Genomic DNA, 18,566 nt, shown 5'->3' on the forward strand with positions numbered 1-18,566 from the left:
TACAACATAAAACTACACCATCAATTAGCGTCCTGTATTACAACATAATACTACACCATCAATTACCGTCCTGTATTACAACATAATACTACACCATCAATTAGCGTGTTGTATTACAATACAATACTACACCATTTATTAACATCTTGTATTACGTCATTACCAATCGATTTAGATAACCCGATCATTTGACAGTTTGTATTATTCTAACAGATCGGACTGACCCTACTGTTCTCTGACCTGGTAATACAATTATATATGGTGTGTCCGGTCATGCTTTTTATTGTTGGAACTTCAGGTATTGTGCTAATTTCGTCTCGTTTGCTTTTTCATTTCTGCTCATTTGACTTCAAAGTCCTGAAGACGAGCGAATACTTAATATAGTTACACTGTTACTACACTGTTACTACCAATAAAGATTAAATCAATCTATCAGGTACATGTATAGTTACATTGTTACTACACTGTTACTACCAATAAAGATTAAATCAATGTATCAGGTACATGTATAGTTACATTGTTACTACACTGTTACTACCAATAAAGATTCAATCAATCTATCATGTACATGTATAGTTACATTGTTACTACCAGTAAAAATTATATCAATCTACACCAACAATAATTATTTATGTAACATCGCACTGACTCCTCAAACGGTCGCTAATACCATTGTCAACAATATATGATATATGATTACAAAAGACAAACACTAACCATACGATTTATATAAAATGTTAAATACGAATGATATATCTGTGTTGTAGAATAACATTTGTAGATAGACTTCATGATCTAAAGTGACAGGGACATTCCCTATACTTAATTATCTATCAGTAAGCATCCTTCTTGTCGCACTTCTCCAACTTCTCTAATCAATAGAAACACGGACTTTTAGGCGTCTAGCCATTCAATTTTACCAGACGCGATCTGTGGTCAGAGTTCTTTTGCTTCGTCACGCGATATGCTTTCTATGACAGATAGTTTGTGTTGAGGAATTGTGGGACCGAAGACAGTCAACGGGAAGTCTATCCGGTAAATTATACTACAGAAGGGAGATAATTAGGTCTACACTGTAAAGTGTTCTACAGAAGGGAGATTATTAGGACTACACTGTAAAGTGTACTACAGAAGGGAGATAATTAGGTCCACACTGTAGTGTACAGCAGAAGGGAGATAATTAGGTCCACACTGTAGTGTACAGCAGAAGGGAGATAATTAGGTCCACACTGTAGTGTACAGCAGAAGGGAGATAATTAGGTCCACACTGTAGTGTACAGCAGAAGGGATATAATTAGGTATACACTGTAGTGTACTGCAGAAGGGAGATAATTAGGTCCACACTGTACAGTGTACTACAGAAGGGAGATAAGTAGGTATGCACTGTAGTGTACTGCAGAAGGGAGATAATTAGGTATACACTGTAGTGTACTGCAGAAGGGAGATAATTAGGTCCACACTGTAAAGTGTACTACAGAAGGGAGATAATTAGGTCCACACTGTAGTGTACTGCAGAAGGGATATAATTATGTATACACTGTAGTGTACTGCAGAAGGGAGATAATTAGGTCCACACTGTAGTGTACAGCAGAAGGGAGATAATTAGGTCCACACTGTAGTGTACTACAGAAGGGAGATAATTAGGTCCACACTGTAGTGTACTATAGAAGGGATATAATTAGGTATACACTGTAGTGTACTGCAGAAGGGAGATAATTAGTACTACACTGTAGTGTACTGCAGAAGGGAGATAATTAGGTCCACACTGTAGTGTACAGCAGAAGGGAGATAGTTAGGTCCACACTGTAGTGTACTGCAGAAGGGATATGATTAGGTATACACTGTAGTGTACTACAGAAGGGAAATAATTAGGTCTACACTGTAGTGTACTACAGAAGGGAGATAATTAGGTCCACACTGTAAAGTGTACTATAGAAGGGAGATACATGTAACTTAATCTAAACTATAAAGTGTACAACAGAAGGGAGATAATTAGGTATACACTATAGTGTACTACAGATTTCAATTTTTTTTCGAAATGTCTTACTGGATGAAAAGAAATACCATATGTTACAAAGATAATAGGTCTACACTGTAGTGTATTACAGACGTGAGATAATTAGGTATACACTATAGTGTACTACAGATTTCAATTTTTTTTCGAAATATCTTACTGGATGAAAAGAAATACCATATGTTACAACTACATGTTGTATAACTATCTACACTGTAAGAACACTTCAGATGAGATGTAGAAGTTACGTGTATGTAATATGATAATGATGTTGATTAAATGAGGGCTAATTTACATAAGTTTAGCTTTGTAGCTGTAACGTACATAGGCTATAGAGACATAGAAGGGAGAGTGTGGTCATACATGTTGAAATCGTGAGACCATTCATCGTGTTCACAGGAGACACGATATTTTTATGTCGTAATAATATCGCACCTACGATAAACATGTAAGCGTTGGAAAGGACCCTTCGTTCTAGCGACGCGACATGTTCCTCGTGACAGGAAAGCAGTACATAGGACTCTAGGGACCGATGACAGTGTGATGCCGAGAAAAAAAACTCAAAACAGTTCTAGTGATGGAAAATAACTTGGTTTTCACCGTCTCGACATGTCGTAATCAAACCGAACAATTTAGTGAATGACTTCAAAAGGCTGAGAGAAAACAAGAACCTTTACAGCAAAAGTAAAAACGAAAGCAATCGCAGATGTTACCATGTAAATTCGATCACAGTTACATAATGTATATGATTAGAACATACCATTTATCACAGTTTGACCTTGAAATTCTAATGGAAATTACAATATAGATAGGCTACATAGAATATTAATTACATTGCCTCCAGCTGCCGAGGCAGCCATGATATACATGAGTTAGATATAAACAAATTGTTTACTTACGATTTACATAGTAAATATTTGGGAAAGCTATTTCCCAAGGTTGATAGAACAAGTATTTTGAGCCTGAATTGCGGTTCAGTTTTCAGTAACAAGTATATATGAAGGTGATGATACTCTAACCCAACTCCTCCCAAAGTGGTAGACGGTGCCTTATATCACTGTCCAGTGTTCTAGCCATTTTAACTTATGTACTCTTTCTCTTGACAAATTACATAAACAATCGTGTTTTAATCCAGCTTGTTATCAATAAACTTATTTTATCTGTCGTTATTAATATGGAGGGTAATTTTCACTGGAGGGAGAGTTAACATTCAGGTATGCATTTGCTGTGTTGAAGTTTTTCAAGTGTTGTTTACAAAATGTAAAACCATAATTGTTCGGTTATTTATACAAAGGATGTGTTATATAGGGTGTTTATATGGTTGACAATTTAAATCCTTAAGTTTTATTGTATTTAGTAAACATTTTAACCATCTGTTGTAGTATCACTCAATCCTGAAATATATTGATCTGTGTCGATTACCTACTGTTGTCCCTGATACGCGTCCCCTGATGTAGCTCGCATGTCTCATGCGGAAAAGTTTGGTGAATTTAAATATATCCGTTATCAATAGTTACTATTCAAAACGTGTGTGACGTTAGATGTAGCCAACACTTCACAGTATACATGAGTTATACAGTAGTGTGGCATTGCCGTGTTAATATAATCAGATAGATAAGCTATAAAGCTACATCGATGTTTTAAAAGACGACGGCTACCCACATCACACATAACAAATAGATTTTCTAGAGATCATTTTTACCATACGTTGTTTCCCATTGTTTATTACTTTCTGCTATAACCAAGTGTTTCGTGACTATAAAGTTAATGGGTTCGTCTTATCGACAGTTTGTAGATTAAAAATCTTCAGATAACACAACAGAGTATCGTGTTTAAATGACTGTTGCATTCAACTCCTTCAGTGACATATTTATACGCCGTGTCTGGTGGACAAATTCTTTCTCTCGAGTTTAAATTCAAGTATGTAAAAATGTAGAGGAAAGTGTTAAAAACAATCATCAAGTAAGAAATTAACTTTAAAACAATCATGATTGAAAGGAAAGGTCTCGCGCGGTGGAAACGTACCATAATCACGGAAACAGGATGGAAACGTACCATAATCACGGATACAGGCTGGAAATATACCATAATCACGGATACAGGCTGGAAACGTACCATAATCACGGATACAGGCTGGAAATGTACCATAATCACGGAAACAGGCCGGAAACATACCATAATCACGGATACAGGCTGGAAACGTACTATAATCACGGATACAGGCCGGAAACGTACCATAATCACGGATACAGGCTGGAAACGTACCATAATCACGGATACAGGCTGGAAATATACCATAATCACGGATACAGGCTGGAAATATACCATAATCACGGATACAGGCTGGAAACGTACCATAATCACGGATGCAGGCTGAAAACATACCATAATCACGGATACAGGCCGGAAACATACCATAATCACGGATACAGGCTGGAAACGTACTATAATCACGGATACAGGCTGGAAACGTACTATAATCACGGATACAGGCCGGAAACGTACCATAAACACGGATACAGAACAGAGAGAGAGAGAGAGAGAGAGAGAGAGAGAGAGAGAGAGAGAGAGAGAGAGAGAGAGAGAGAGAGAGAGAGAGAGAGAGAGAGAGAGAGAGAGAGAGAGAGAGAGAGAGAGAGAGAGAGAGAGAGAGAGAGAGAGAGAGAGAGAGAGAGAGAGAGAGAGAGAGAGAGAGAGAGAGAGAGAGAGAGAGAGAGAGAGAGAGAGAGAGAGAGAGAGAGAGAGAGAGAGAGAGAGAGAGAGAGAGAGAGATTAGCTTTTCCAGTGGAAACAGTTTGCTTTACTAAACAACAGTTCTTTACGTAGAAAATATCTTACCCGCTGTAAATGAATGACCGGAATTTTTGCCATTGATGTTGAACTTATGCCGTTTTAATGGACTTTACAAAGACATTCGGAGAAAGATCCGTAATACAAAACCAATAAAAAACTTGTGTTAGTTACAAACATACAATTGATGGACAGTTTCCGTAAAAACAGTCGTCACGGAATATAACTAATATGTAAAGACATTCCCTAACACACAGTATAATAACTGAAAAGGTTGAAATAGGGTGCAAACAAAGCCTATAAAAGCAGGACCTGTTCAGTGTTGATATCAATACAATGTTACACACATATATACATGTATGACACCTGCATTACTGTTACTATCGTCTCGTAGAGGAAAGTAGCTCTCTTAATGATAATATACCTACATTAAGGGGCATCTTCTGTTAGAGTTGCCTCCCTTATATGAAAGTGCCACGAACGTTGATGTGACTTGTATCCCAATTTTATTTGATAAAGTCGAGATACAACTACATTCACTGATACAAGAATGTTTAATATAGCAATATATATTTGTTTGAATAGAATATACTATGAATAATGTGTAATGTTTTGAATTTAAATTATTTACTTATGCAAATATTTCGTTACCGGAGGAGCTTGATAATGTATTTACCTCATTCTCGCGAGAATACATGTAGGACGGGATATAGTTCTGCATCCGTTGGTTTATTACCTTCATTATCACAAAATGTAATCGAAAACTTGTAAATCATAATTACTAAATGGTACATCATTAAATAATCCCCCTGTTAACAATGGAATATTACAAAGACGTGTATTAGGTTACCACTCCACGTGGATTATATCAATTATCTACTGAACTGTTAATAATGGACAGCTGTTTGGTTTGTAGACTCATCTGTCTTCAGAATGAGATGGTGCTAGAAAAGTGAAGAAGCATGGGCGTCCGTAAACAGTAGAAACATTACATAGGAACAATTCGGTGGTTGGGTGGGCGTATATAGATGTAGGGACACCTGCCCGACCATATGAATTTTCCTCGGATACTCTAGTTTCCTCAATAGAAAAAAATCTTGCACACTTCGACCCGTGTCAACAATTATGATTATTAAAAAATGAAAAAAAAAAAAAAAAAAAAAGAAAAAAAAACTATTGTAAATTAAAGTTTATTTACTTATAATCCACAACAGGTGAGTTGTTGTGAGCTTAAATAGTCACATAGATGCTGAATATACTATAACAAAGTGTATCTACCTGGCTAGAGATCATTACATCGGAAAACAGACATATAGTCAAATATTCTCTGATCTTACATAGTCACATACAGCAACAACAACTTGTAAATACTAAAACAAAGTGTATCTAGCTGGCTGGAGATCATAACTCCAGAAAACAGACATTACTTCTTTATCTCTTCCGTGCCATAAGGCCTCACATGGACTAGGTACTAGTATAGTGGGGAGCATACTATTCTAAAAAGAAAAGGAGATTCTTTCTTAACTTTAAAAAGCACAAAATACCTCGAATGACAGTTATTTTATGGAATGGTTTAGGGGTCATTTCTTGAGAAGCATTTGATTTGTTCTGAGGTAGCATTGAAATGGAATAAGAAAGCAACATGAACTGACTTGGTACCGACCACACGAAGAAAGCAACATGAACTGACTTGGTACCGACCACACGAAGAAAGCAACATGAACTGACTTGGTACCGACCACACGAAGAAAGCAACATGAACTGACTTGGTACCGACCACACGAAGAAAGCAACATGAACTGACTTGGTACCGACCACACGAAGAAAACAACAAGAACTGACTTGGTACCGACCACACGAAGAAAGCAACATGAACTGACTTGGTACCGACCACACGAAGAAAGCAACATGAACTGACTTGGTACCGACCACACGAAGAAAGCAACATGAACTGACTTGGTACCGACCACACGAAGAAAGCAACATGAACTGACTTCATACCGACCACACGAAGAAAACAACAAGAACTGACTTGGTACCGACCACACGAAGAAAACAACAAGAACTGACTTGGTACCGACCACACGAAGAAAGCAACATGAACTGACTTGGTACCGACCACACGAAGAAAGCAACATGAACTGACTTGGTACTGACCACACGAAGAAAGCATCAAGAACTGACTTGGTACCGACCACACGAAGAAAGCAACATGGACTGGCTTGGCACCGACCACACGAAGAAAGCAACGTGAGCTGTAGTCTGTACATTAAGAGGATCGCGAATTTTCTACATCATCTGATACATCATAACGTTTGTAACAGATTCATTTACAAACCATTATATGGATGGTCGCGTCATTGACTTTACTTAACGGTTAGTTAACTTTATTATAACACAGAGCTAATGTAACATGGCGCCATGATAACAGTAGCTTAGGAGACAAGTCCCTCTGGATAGTTTCTTTAAGGGACCCACATGTAGGTTTCTCCAAAGATTTTTGGTGTTTTAGTCGTGAAGAAGAGAGACGATATATTAACCTTTCTCGGTGTATTAGCTGGTACAGCAGCATGTCATCGTCTTTATACATGTAAATGTAAATAGTGCCAGGATTTCACGACACCAGCTAGCAGGCTCTAACCTGACCAGTGAGTAGAGAGTGTAAGACACTTGTCGTTCGTTACTATTAGATCGTTTTGGAGAAAGTGAAGTCATAATTTAACACAAAATGAATATTTACAACTGTGTATATATATATATAAATATGTATGTAAGTGGTATTTGTCTATCTACTGGTATAAAATATGTATGAGAGTGGTATTTGTCTATCTACTGGTATAAAATATGTATGTGAGCGGTATTTGTCTATCTACTGGTATAAAATATGTATGAGAGTGGTATTTGTCTATCTACTGGTATAAAATATGTATGTGAGTGGTATTTGTCTATCTACTTGTATAAAATATGTATGTGAGTGGTATTTGTCTATCTACTGGTATAAAATATGTATGTGAGTGGTATTTGTCTATCTACTGGTATAAAATATGTATGTGAGTGGTATTTGTCTATCTACTGGTATAAAATATGTATGTGAGTGGTATTTGTCTATCTACTGGTATAAAGACTTTCAGGATCGTTATACCATAGTCTAGGTCTACAACAGTTCAACTCCTAAGTCTAAGCTTAGTGTGGGATTGTTTCCATTAATTTTCGGACTAGTCGTCCACATTTCGGAATCGCCATCTGTGTGTTCATGAATTTATCACTAAATGAAATGACAGTAAATAAGCGACATAGATAACCCCTGGTGATCGCCGGGGTCACTCTCCGGACAAGCGTGAGGTCAGAAAATACGGTCTTCAATTTTCTGTCCAACGAGTATACATACCCCGCAGTGTGTATTTTTCTATTCGTTGTTTACTTGGATCATTTCAATGACAATTTAGACAAAGGATGATTGAAAAATTACAGCAAATAATGACATACATTTTTACCCAGTTCAAACAGAAAAATCAAGCAGTTTTAAACGTTTGTCGAATATTGACAGTCATGAAATATATGGCACCATTTTATGAATGGATAGAAAATTAATATGTTTACTCTTACTCACCAAAAGACTGGCAGTTTAATACATCGCCACTGTAACACAAACTCTGGTCACTTGTCTCAACAGCCCAAGGGGGCAGCAACGTACATGGCCGGCGTCTGGCTCAAACCATCTGCTGTAACACAAAATATCCTAACAATTAGCTACAAAACAATTCAATCCTGATCACTCTCACAATAACTGGAGCGTCTTATACTGGGGCGTCTTATACTAGAGCGTCTTATACTGGGGCGTCTTATACTGGGCGTCTTATACAGGGGCGTCTTATACTGGGGCGTCTTATACTGGAGCGTCTTATACAGGGGCGTCTTATACAGGGGCGTCTTATACAGGGGCGTCTTATACAGGGGCGTCTTATACTAGAGCGTCTTATACTGGGGCGTCTTATACTGGGGCGTCTTATACAGGGGCGTCTTATACAGGGGCGTCTTATACTGGGGCGTCTTATACTGGAGCGTCTGATACTGGGGCGTCTTATACTGGAGCGTCTTATACTGGGGCGTCTTATAACTATTTGGTATTATAACTGTCGCAGTATTACTAAATACGATTCTCCTTATTTGGGGAATGATATCATGAACACTGTCATCGACAGCGTCTTAGGGCTCACTAAATCCTTGCTTTCTCTTGAGAACAAAAAAAGCGATAAGTTTCAGAGGATGAACAAAAGTCAATCATTCACTCTAAGATGATGGCCTTGTTCTTGACAACCAAATTACAGAGACTTTTGTAGCTTACGGCATACTCCTCTTCTGATAAAAGTCGATTTATTTCAGCACCACGTTCCTCACACACAGTAGTGTAGAATAGATTTTAAGACAATTTTACTTCCTCGAATCGTAATGACAATCTGCCTCTGGTGTCGACAATGACAGTCGTTTGTCGCCATTGTAATTAAACATAACACCTCGAGTGAGGATTTGGGAGAACGGATGTTAGGTTATGAGTTTAGTTCGAACGTAAAGTGACAAGTTGATACTAAGGAATATACAAAGTGGTACTTAGAACATCAAGTCTCATGCCTAACTGACTGTTATGTACAACAGTTCTCTAAACGTCTCCAGAAAAAAGACAACTAATTTTAGCAGCATGAAAACGTTTTTGATCAAATGTAATTGCGATTCACCCAGAGGAACACTAACAACACAGTACTATACTAGAAGTTAAATGTAGATTGGTATTCAGTATTAGACAGAAAGTTACACTATGTAAAATCAGAAAGGACAGTGATCTCTTCGGTATAGAAAACAGTGATATACTTAGAAACATCGGGTCGACTATTCCTTAAACCACAGGTGGGGTAAGTCGGCTTTGTTCGCCATCTTGGTTAAAGTAGCGATTTGTGTTTATTTTGCTTTATACATGTAGCAATGTAAAGATGCGAAACCTTTTCAGTGTAGCACAGATAGTGTTGTGGAATCATTTCCCTCTAGCACAAGTAGTGACGGGGAATCATTTCAGTGTAGCACAGGTAGTGACGGGGAATCATTTCAGTGTAGCACAGGTAGTGATGGGGAATCATTTCAGTGTAGCACAGGTAGTGACGGGGAATCATATCAGTGTAGCACAGGTAGTGACAGGGAATCATTTCAGTGTAGCACAGGTAGTGACGGGGAATCATTTCAGTGTAGCACAGGTAGTGACGGGGAATCATTTCAGTGTAGCACAGGTAGTGATGGGGAATCATTTCAGTGTAGCACAGGTAGTGACGGAATCATTTCAGTGTAGCACAGGTAGTGATGGGGAATCATTTCAGTGTAGCACAGGTAGTGACGGAATCATTTCAGTGTAGCACAGGTAGTGATGGGGAATCATTTCAGTGTAGCACAGGTAGTGACGGGGAATCATTTCAGTGTAGCACAGGTAGTGATGGGGAATCATTTCAGTGTAGCACAGGTAGTGACGGAATCATTTCAGTGTAGGACAGGTAGTGACGGGGAATCATTTCAGTGTAGCACAGGTAGTGACGGGGAATCATTTCAGTGTAGCACAGGTAGTGACGGAATCATTTCAGTGTAGCACAGGTAGTGATGGGGAATCATATCAGTGTAGCACAGGTAGTGATGGGGAATCATTTCAGTGTAGCACAGGTAGTGACGGGGAATCATTTCAGTGTAGCACAGGTAGTGACGGGGAATCATTTCAGTGTAGCACAGGTAGTGACGGAATCATTTCAGTGTAGCACAGGTAGTGACGGGGAATCATTTCAGTGTAGCACAGGTAGTAGCACAGGTAGTGACGGAATCATTTCAGTGTAGCACAGGTAGTGACGGGGAATCATTTCAGTGTAGCACAGGTAGTGACGGAATCATTTCAGTGTAGCACAGGTAGTGACGGGGAATCATTTCAGTGTAGCACAGGTAGTGACGGGGAATCATTTCAGTGTAGCACAGGTAGTGACGGGGAATCATTTCAGTGTAGCACAGGTAGTGACGGGGAATCATTTCAGTGTAGCACAGGTAGTGACGGAATCATTTCAGTGTAGCACAGGTAGTGACGGGGAATCATTTCAGTGTAGCACAGGTAGTGACGGAATCATTTCAGTGTAGCACAGGGGGAATCATATCAGTGTAGCACAGGTAGCGACGGAATCATTTCAGTGTAGCACAGGTAGCGACGGAATCATTTCAGTGTAGCACAGCTAGCGGTACATTTTGACCGGGAACATTTAATGCAGCGTTGTGATTTGCTTTGGAACTATTCCAGCGAATTAAGTTCATTTGAGTTATTTTCTTTTAATGATTTTGATACGATTACACATTGTTAAGATTCTCCAATAAAAACAGGATACAGAAATAATCTACAATTACTAGAATTTAAAAAAAGATATTTACACTCCACGTGCTTCAAACTCGATGAGTCTTAATTAATTTTATAATCTTAAATCAATAATTTCTATTTGTTTCCAAACTATTTGCCACCAAATTTATCTCCGAGTATCTTCATGTCGTCCATCAATATTCCATCAACGGCTGCATCAGTGAAGCTGGCTGGTGAGGACACGTCGTGAATCTGTGGTAGTGGTATTCCTTCGGGTCCATAGCCGTTGTATGTGTTCACAAGACCATCAGTGTAAAATACTATCAACACCACTATATCGTATTACTAATAAATAAGACAAAGCTCGTGCGCTGTTACGTCACGAGATCGACGCTTGCTTGGATTTCGTGTTAATTAATGCAAATTCTCCTTCGTGTAAAACATACCAGTGCATGTCATTTTCCAATATAATTCCTTATATAGATGTGTTTTTCTTCTGCCTTTACCTCTATATATAAACTACACGTGCAGTAACATGACTTGTATAAATCTTTAGTGTCGATATTTATATCAACCACTCATTCCTAAGTATAAGTTACTTTATAATGTTAAACTTAATGTATATTTGATGTGAATATATAGAACGAAATATAAGATAGTTATATTTGTAAGAATGTTTCACAAATGAATAATTTGATTTTAAATAGCTGAATGACGTGAACAGATAAGTATTGCTACAGGTAATTAAACCATATATGTGCACGTGATAAGTCTTTATTGAATCTACTGAGAATTACGGGATTTGTGACTTATTTTTCTGAAGGAAGACGCCATTGTTTTAAATATCAAGATACCGGTTACCTTGATCAAAAAGTACCTCCGAGAATTCATAATTTTATAATCACTTTATTTCAGTGTGCCTCGATCTTTGTCTAGAACAGGGTTAACACAATGCGGTTACTGATGTCCGTACAAGGCGTGATGATAAGTGTATACGCCAGTGTTGTAAACATGTATCAATATTAATCAGTAGGTAGCCGTTATTGTTGTGACTGCTGGCGAGCAGATTTAAGAAGGGTTTGGAGAGAACAAGAAATATGAAGACTATGAAAATGTTGAGAGTCGATCTAAGATTTCTATTGAAATATCGTCTGGCTTTGAGCGGTATGAAAATTGACTTTTTCTGCAGATTTCGGTGTTTTTGTTTAGTTATTTCTGTTGTCACGGATAATATACTATGTAATCTGGATTTGTCGTGAGAATAACATGACGGGTTTCTTTTATAAAGCTAAGACATTTTCATCAGCGATCATAGACGTACATATATATATGTTTGTACTTAACCACTCAATTGATCGCGAGTGGGAAGGATGGTTGTTGTATAAAGATACAGTATTTTATCAGTTGAATAATGAATTTATCTTTGATATTTGTTCGTGTTCGGAATTATACAGTGATGCGTTAGCCCCCAGGGGTAAATTGTTATTTTAGAGGTTCATGTACCTGTAGTGCAGTGGATGGTCTCAGTGTTTCACTGTTTCAGGAAACCTCATCGTACTTGCATGTGTTTTGTCTGCAACTTTCAAAGGTAAATGAAATAAGGAATGCATTGGGATATATGATCAGATACATTGTGAGCAATACAAGAATACATTTCCTAAATTATATTGGAGCTCTGAGGAAGTGCAAAGGGTGCAGTGTTGCTTGTTCTATCAAAGAGCGCCTGCATATTTTATTACTCTAAATGGATTAGAATGCGATAGATAGAATTTTTATCCGTGTAATAGAAGGAAAGTTTCATCATATAAACAGTTTAACAATTTTTATTCGTGAAATAGGAGAAATGCTTCATCACATAAACAGTTTAACACCATGTATCCGTGTTAGGATAGATGACGAGTTTAAATGCGGTTCTCGATTTCTGAACAGGTGCTCTGACAAATTAAAGCGTATTTAAAGATAACTGAAGGTTCATGAGATGGATTTCACTTCTCTTTCTCGCAGTGGGGTTAGTTACAGACATTTAGGATACTTATCCTTACAGTCAGTTACAACTTTGGCCGAAGCGTTTGTATATAATATGACTAGAATTGATTTTAGAATTTTCTGCGTTCACCAACTTTCTCAAAGGACTATATCTTCCGTCAATTCCACATGTGCGTGACTACAGCGGCAGAACTGTATATATATATCGTACAACTTGAAATAAAGTTTTACTTAATCACGAAATCTGTAATCCAGATGATTGCGATATATTTAAACAACGGCTAGGTGTGTCGCAGTCGGAAAGGTATTATGTCGCAAAGTACAGCATTCTGGATGTGAAAAAAGATGGATAACGGAGTGTGTGATTAAACATGTGAAGAGCGTTCCGTAAACTTTAAAGTGATGTCTATTCAGTGGTGGGCTTACATCATCCCTTAACATTACGTTTTCTGTAATACAGTCTGACGGATAAAGTGCTAACATTAATCTAATGTTCACTATCATATGTACCGTGAAAGCTTGCATTTTTGATTTCCTTCAGTGATACAACACTGTATGTATATTCTCCGAGGGCTTTTACATATCCTCACTGATGATTCATTTTAGTTTCGTTTCTTATGAAAGCTTTATCTATCGAGAATTTCATTGTAGTAAAATTTTCAATCTGTTTCGGATTTAAACCGAGATTTGATGTTATGAACTCAAGGATAAGCGTCTAGTGTGATGTACACTGGCTGTGGAGGGTACTTCATTATTTTCAGCAAAAACATAAACGTTTACACTGATTTGTTGATCAGATTTTTATGGCAGAATAATTCAGTAACATCGCGGCTGTTTTCTTTGCATAGTTACAGTCACTCTAGCAATGCTACCAGTCGCCTGTTTATTTTGATTAGTCAAAAAAAAATGAAAGTACAATCTGGTTTGTCTGCTCACAAGCTCCAATCGTTTATAACGCGTTTGTAATTGAACACTGTCGCCACTAGACTGGACCTTGTGGTCGTGAATACTTTTCAGGCTCGATCAATATATCGATATTCAAAGTATTAAACTCGCAAAATACAGTGGTTTGCAAAATGTTACAAAGAGAACGAATCAATTAATTACCTAGACATGTTTGTATATTCAATTCTGGTGTAAATTGTAACATATCCCGAAAAAGACCTAAAACAGCACCGCACGTTTTCGTTGTTCGATGTATACATATAGATTGTCAAAGGCCTTGAATTGTAGAAGTGTGGGTCAGTTTAAAGATATTTGTGTCGTGTTTGTCATATGGAGGAATTGGGGTGGGTGGGAATTTCAGAAATGAATCCATAGTCCGGAGTGTAATTTAGTCTACATTTATTTTCCGAACTTTACAACTTTGTACAATAACAAATCTTGTTTTGTTTGCTTTTATTTCTTAAAATAAGCCACATTTTGTTTTGACTATTTTGAATGTATCGTTCACGTCTCTCTTTGCTGTCTTTTTTATAAAGCGATACTTCACGCAGAATCTTGTTAGCCATTACTACAGCGTCTTGGAATTTGATTTGATTTCTTACCTTTCAACACATGACGGTACGATCGGTCTACGACTGCAGTTACACTGCATTTGGACAAATTATAGAAAGTAATCAGATAAGGTGGAGATTCTCAGTTGGATGTAGATAAGGTACACGTTTTTACATTTTTGTATTCGCTTTGTTAAGACATATTAACACAAAAGTGTACACCATAATGTGGTTCGGATACGGGTGTTCGTACATCACCGCAAACGAGGGCGAAACGTAGAAGTTTATGATATATTCTTGTGATAAAAAGTTCTTCAAAACGTATGCAGTGTATAAATACGTAAATATGTTATATGATTTGATCACATCACCAGCTTGCTACGGCAAGACACCCGTGTATACTTTGTATTACCATATTTATAATATGCTCTTTTAAAGCACATCTTTATTTCAAAATCAGAGTAAGACACATTTAATACGCTGGTGAATAACGATACAAATACTGATATGAAGAAGCAATTTGTCAGAACAAACCAGAAGTTACAGACAATTGAAGAAAATAATGAATTCAGTTCCATTGTAAATAGGGCAGTTCCGTTTGAACATAGCATTATTGTTTTACTTTTCTAACCCTTAAGGTTTTTTTGATACGGATATACTCCTCTTCCATTGTATCAGGTTCACTGTTCGTTCATATTACTCATTGGCAGCTATTTATAGACTGTCGTCACCTGTCGTATTTAACTTCCATTCCACATTATATCAAAATGTCACTGTTTCAATACCAAATGATTCAAGTTGGAATGGAATGTGTGAGAATAACTGTTTATATTGTCTAACAATTTGTAAAGAGAATAAAAACGCTATAAGGTTTTAGAAAAATAGTTGCTATCATGCAATCTTGTGATTAAGCATAAACAATGATCAATAATCATTTCATTATGAATAATGAAGTTTGATCTGTTAGACATGCAAGGCTGATGTTACTCCTGGACCTCAAACTTCGATACTGTGATTATAATACCACGCGTCGGTACATTGTGTCAATACAGTCACCTCTTGTCTTACACGAGCGTAGCTGTATAAAGTGAACCACAGAGAATGGCCGACTGGGGATTTAAAATAATTAAATAAACGGGACCATCAGACAAGAGGAAACAATCCTGCGACACGAACATTTTATGTAAAACACTTCTCACACAGCGTTCGAGATGTATATAATCTAACTGATATCAGAAGGTATTTACTTTCTTTACATCTAAGTATCAGGAATTATACGTTCATTATCTATATATAAAACAGCATTTTAACTATATTGTACCTACATTGTAAGCTAATAAAAAAATACTATCTCGGTGAAGTTCAAATGATGTATATTCTTCATTCAGATTCAACATACCGGATATAATATCAGTCAATTTTCGTCTTCCTTTTCTAAGTTAAGAACAAAGAGTATATTACAGATCTATTCTCAGTGAATGCTGTATCTAATAGTAATATCGTAAAACATGTTTAACAAAGACACTGTGTATATCAGTGATGACCCGTTTTCTATGTTCTTGGTAACCTTGGTTATACAATAATCTGTTAGACGATGGCAGTCATGTTATATACTGAGTGACATTAAACAGTACAGTTATGTTATATACTGAGTGATATTAAACAGTACAGTTATGTTATATACTGAGTGATATTAAACGGTACAGTTTACCAGTTATGTTATATACTGAGTGATATTAAACGGTACAGTTTACCAGTTATGTTATATACTGAGTGATATTAAACAGTAATGTTATGTTATATACCGATTGATATTAAACAGTACAGTTATGTTATATACCGAGTGATATTAAACAGTACAGTTATGTTATATACTGAGTGATATTAAACAGTACAGTTTACCAGTTATGTTATATACTGAGTGATATTAAACAGTACAGTTATGTTATATACTGAGTGATATCAAACAGTACAGTTATGTTATATACTGAGTGATATTAAACAGTACAGTTATGTTATATACTGAGTGATATTAAACAGTACGGTTATGTTATATACTGAGTGATATTAAACGGTACAGTTTACCAGTTATGTTATATACTGAGTGATATTAAACAGTACAGTTATGTTATATACTGAGTGATATTAAACAGTACAGTTATGTTATATACTGAGTGATATTAAACGGTACAGTTATGTTATATACTGAGTGATATTAAACAGTATTGTTATGTTATATACTGAGTGATATTAAACAGTACAGTTATGTTATATACTGAGTGATATTAAACAGTACAGTTATGTTATATACTGAGTGACATTAAACAGTACGGTTTACAATTATAAATGACATCGCATTTTGTTGTCTCTTAGATGTTAGTAGAGATAACACTATTTTTATTTTTGGAATGAAATCACGTTTTTTCATTATTTTATTAACTTTTTTGTCCCATGGAGTCAATTGGTACACATCCCACGAAGCAATTACTTATTTAACATGATCATCGTCATATCTTAATTAATGAAAGATATTTGATTCGGGACAGCGATTATGACAGAGGCAGATCGATAGTAAACACAATGTATGGTATCTACTTTGATAACACGTGCGAGAAAATGGTCAACTCGGAGTTGGCCATTAAAATTGCATTAGGATTGAATCTGAAATAAATTACATAGAGTTCTAAGACAACTAACGATGTATCAACACCAGTTCAACACGGACAGGTTCAATGCCTACTTTGTATGTACAATGCACGCGCATAGTACAACCCATGGATCAAGAACTACCGCCCACAGCTACTGATTTGCCTATCTTCACCAATACATATATCTGTCAAAAATTAATTTTATAGATGTTAAAATCTTAAAATACCCAGCTACAGACTCATAAAGACCGTTTTCTCAGTGAATAATCTATGTTATTAAAATGCGTTATCGCACGCCTTCTAAGTCGTAAAAATAAAGAGGGATCATTTAGATAATAACTTATGCTAACACCAGTGCATTCTTCTAGAATTACAATGGAAACTTTATTTACCATGAAATGTTTTATAATCATAGCGATTATTAATGTGAAATTACATTATGCTCAAAGAGAGGTGATCAAACATTGTCTCAGTGATTTCTGCCAGACGTACAGATACGTTAGTGATAAGTTACATATGTTAACTTCTAAAACAAATCCAGACCTAGTTTAATCTATAACACATAGGGATTGTAATAATTAAATAGATTATACTTGTTCTAATATTATACAACATTTTCTTCAAACAGATAATTTTTTGGATTTTTTTTAGGTTGGATTGAAATATGACCTTCCTGCTTTCGACAGAATCATTGACGAATCCTCGAAAGACGTTCTACGGGGCACGTTAATTCGCTTTTCAGAATGCGTAAAAGACGCCATCACCTTAAGTGACAATTGTACAATCTCTATCAAGTCTGCATTCATATACTTGCACTGTAGAAACGATTTTCCCACACCAGTTATCATTTTAAAATAATTTTGTCTTTCGACATCAATAGCCAAACACTGACTTTATATTGTATGTTGTATACGCTATCTATAACGGTTTAAAGTTTGACGCAGTATAATTTGAAATAGCGTAGACAACAATCGCCATCACTAGTCTGTCTTTACCTTGGCTGTTAGATTACCAATTATCTATGGGACTAGAATATTAGAATAAGATACTTGTGGAATAAGAAGAGATATCCACGTAATATTAGGTATAATCGCTATTACATTATGTATCTTAAATCAGGGACATTCTCAGTAAAATATCCCTGTTAATTCTCTGTTAAACTGCAATTCAGTTCCGGATATTATCAGTAGAATATCCCCGTTACCTCTCCGTTTAAATTAGGATTGAATTCGAGATACTTTCAGTAAAATGTCCACGTTATCTCT

General features: G+C 36.5%; 1 protein-coding gene across 1 annotated transcript in view; it reads right to left on the reverse strand.

Annotated features, from left to right (window-relative positions):
* Positions 1-8,458, reverse strand: part of LOC132558497 (growth hormone secretagogue receptor type 1-like) — a 45,449-nt gene extending 36,991 nt beyond the window's left edge. The window contains exon 1 of the mRNA XM_060223062.1: positions 8,415-8,458. The gene's annotated coding sequence lies outside the window, so the exon portion shown is untranslated. The remainder of the gene's footprint in view (positions 1-8,414) is intronic.
* Positions 8,459-18,566: the final 10,108 nt, after the last annotated feature.

The sequence above is a fragment of the Ylistrum balloti genome, unplaced genomic scaffold (genome assembly GCF_031769215.1).
Source record: "Ylistrum balloti isolate Yb309-2 unplaced genomic scaffold, AGI_CSIRO_Ybal_v1 Utg370792, whole genome shotgun sequence".
In the NCBI taxonomy this organism is placed as follows: domain Eukaryota; kingdom Metazoa; phylum Mollusca; class Bivalvia; order Pectinida; family Pectinidae; genus Ylistrum; species Ylistrum balloti.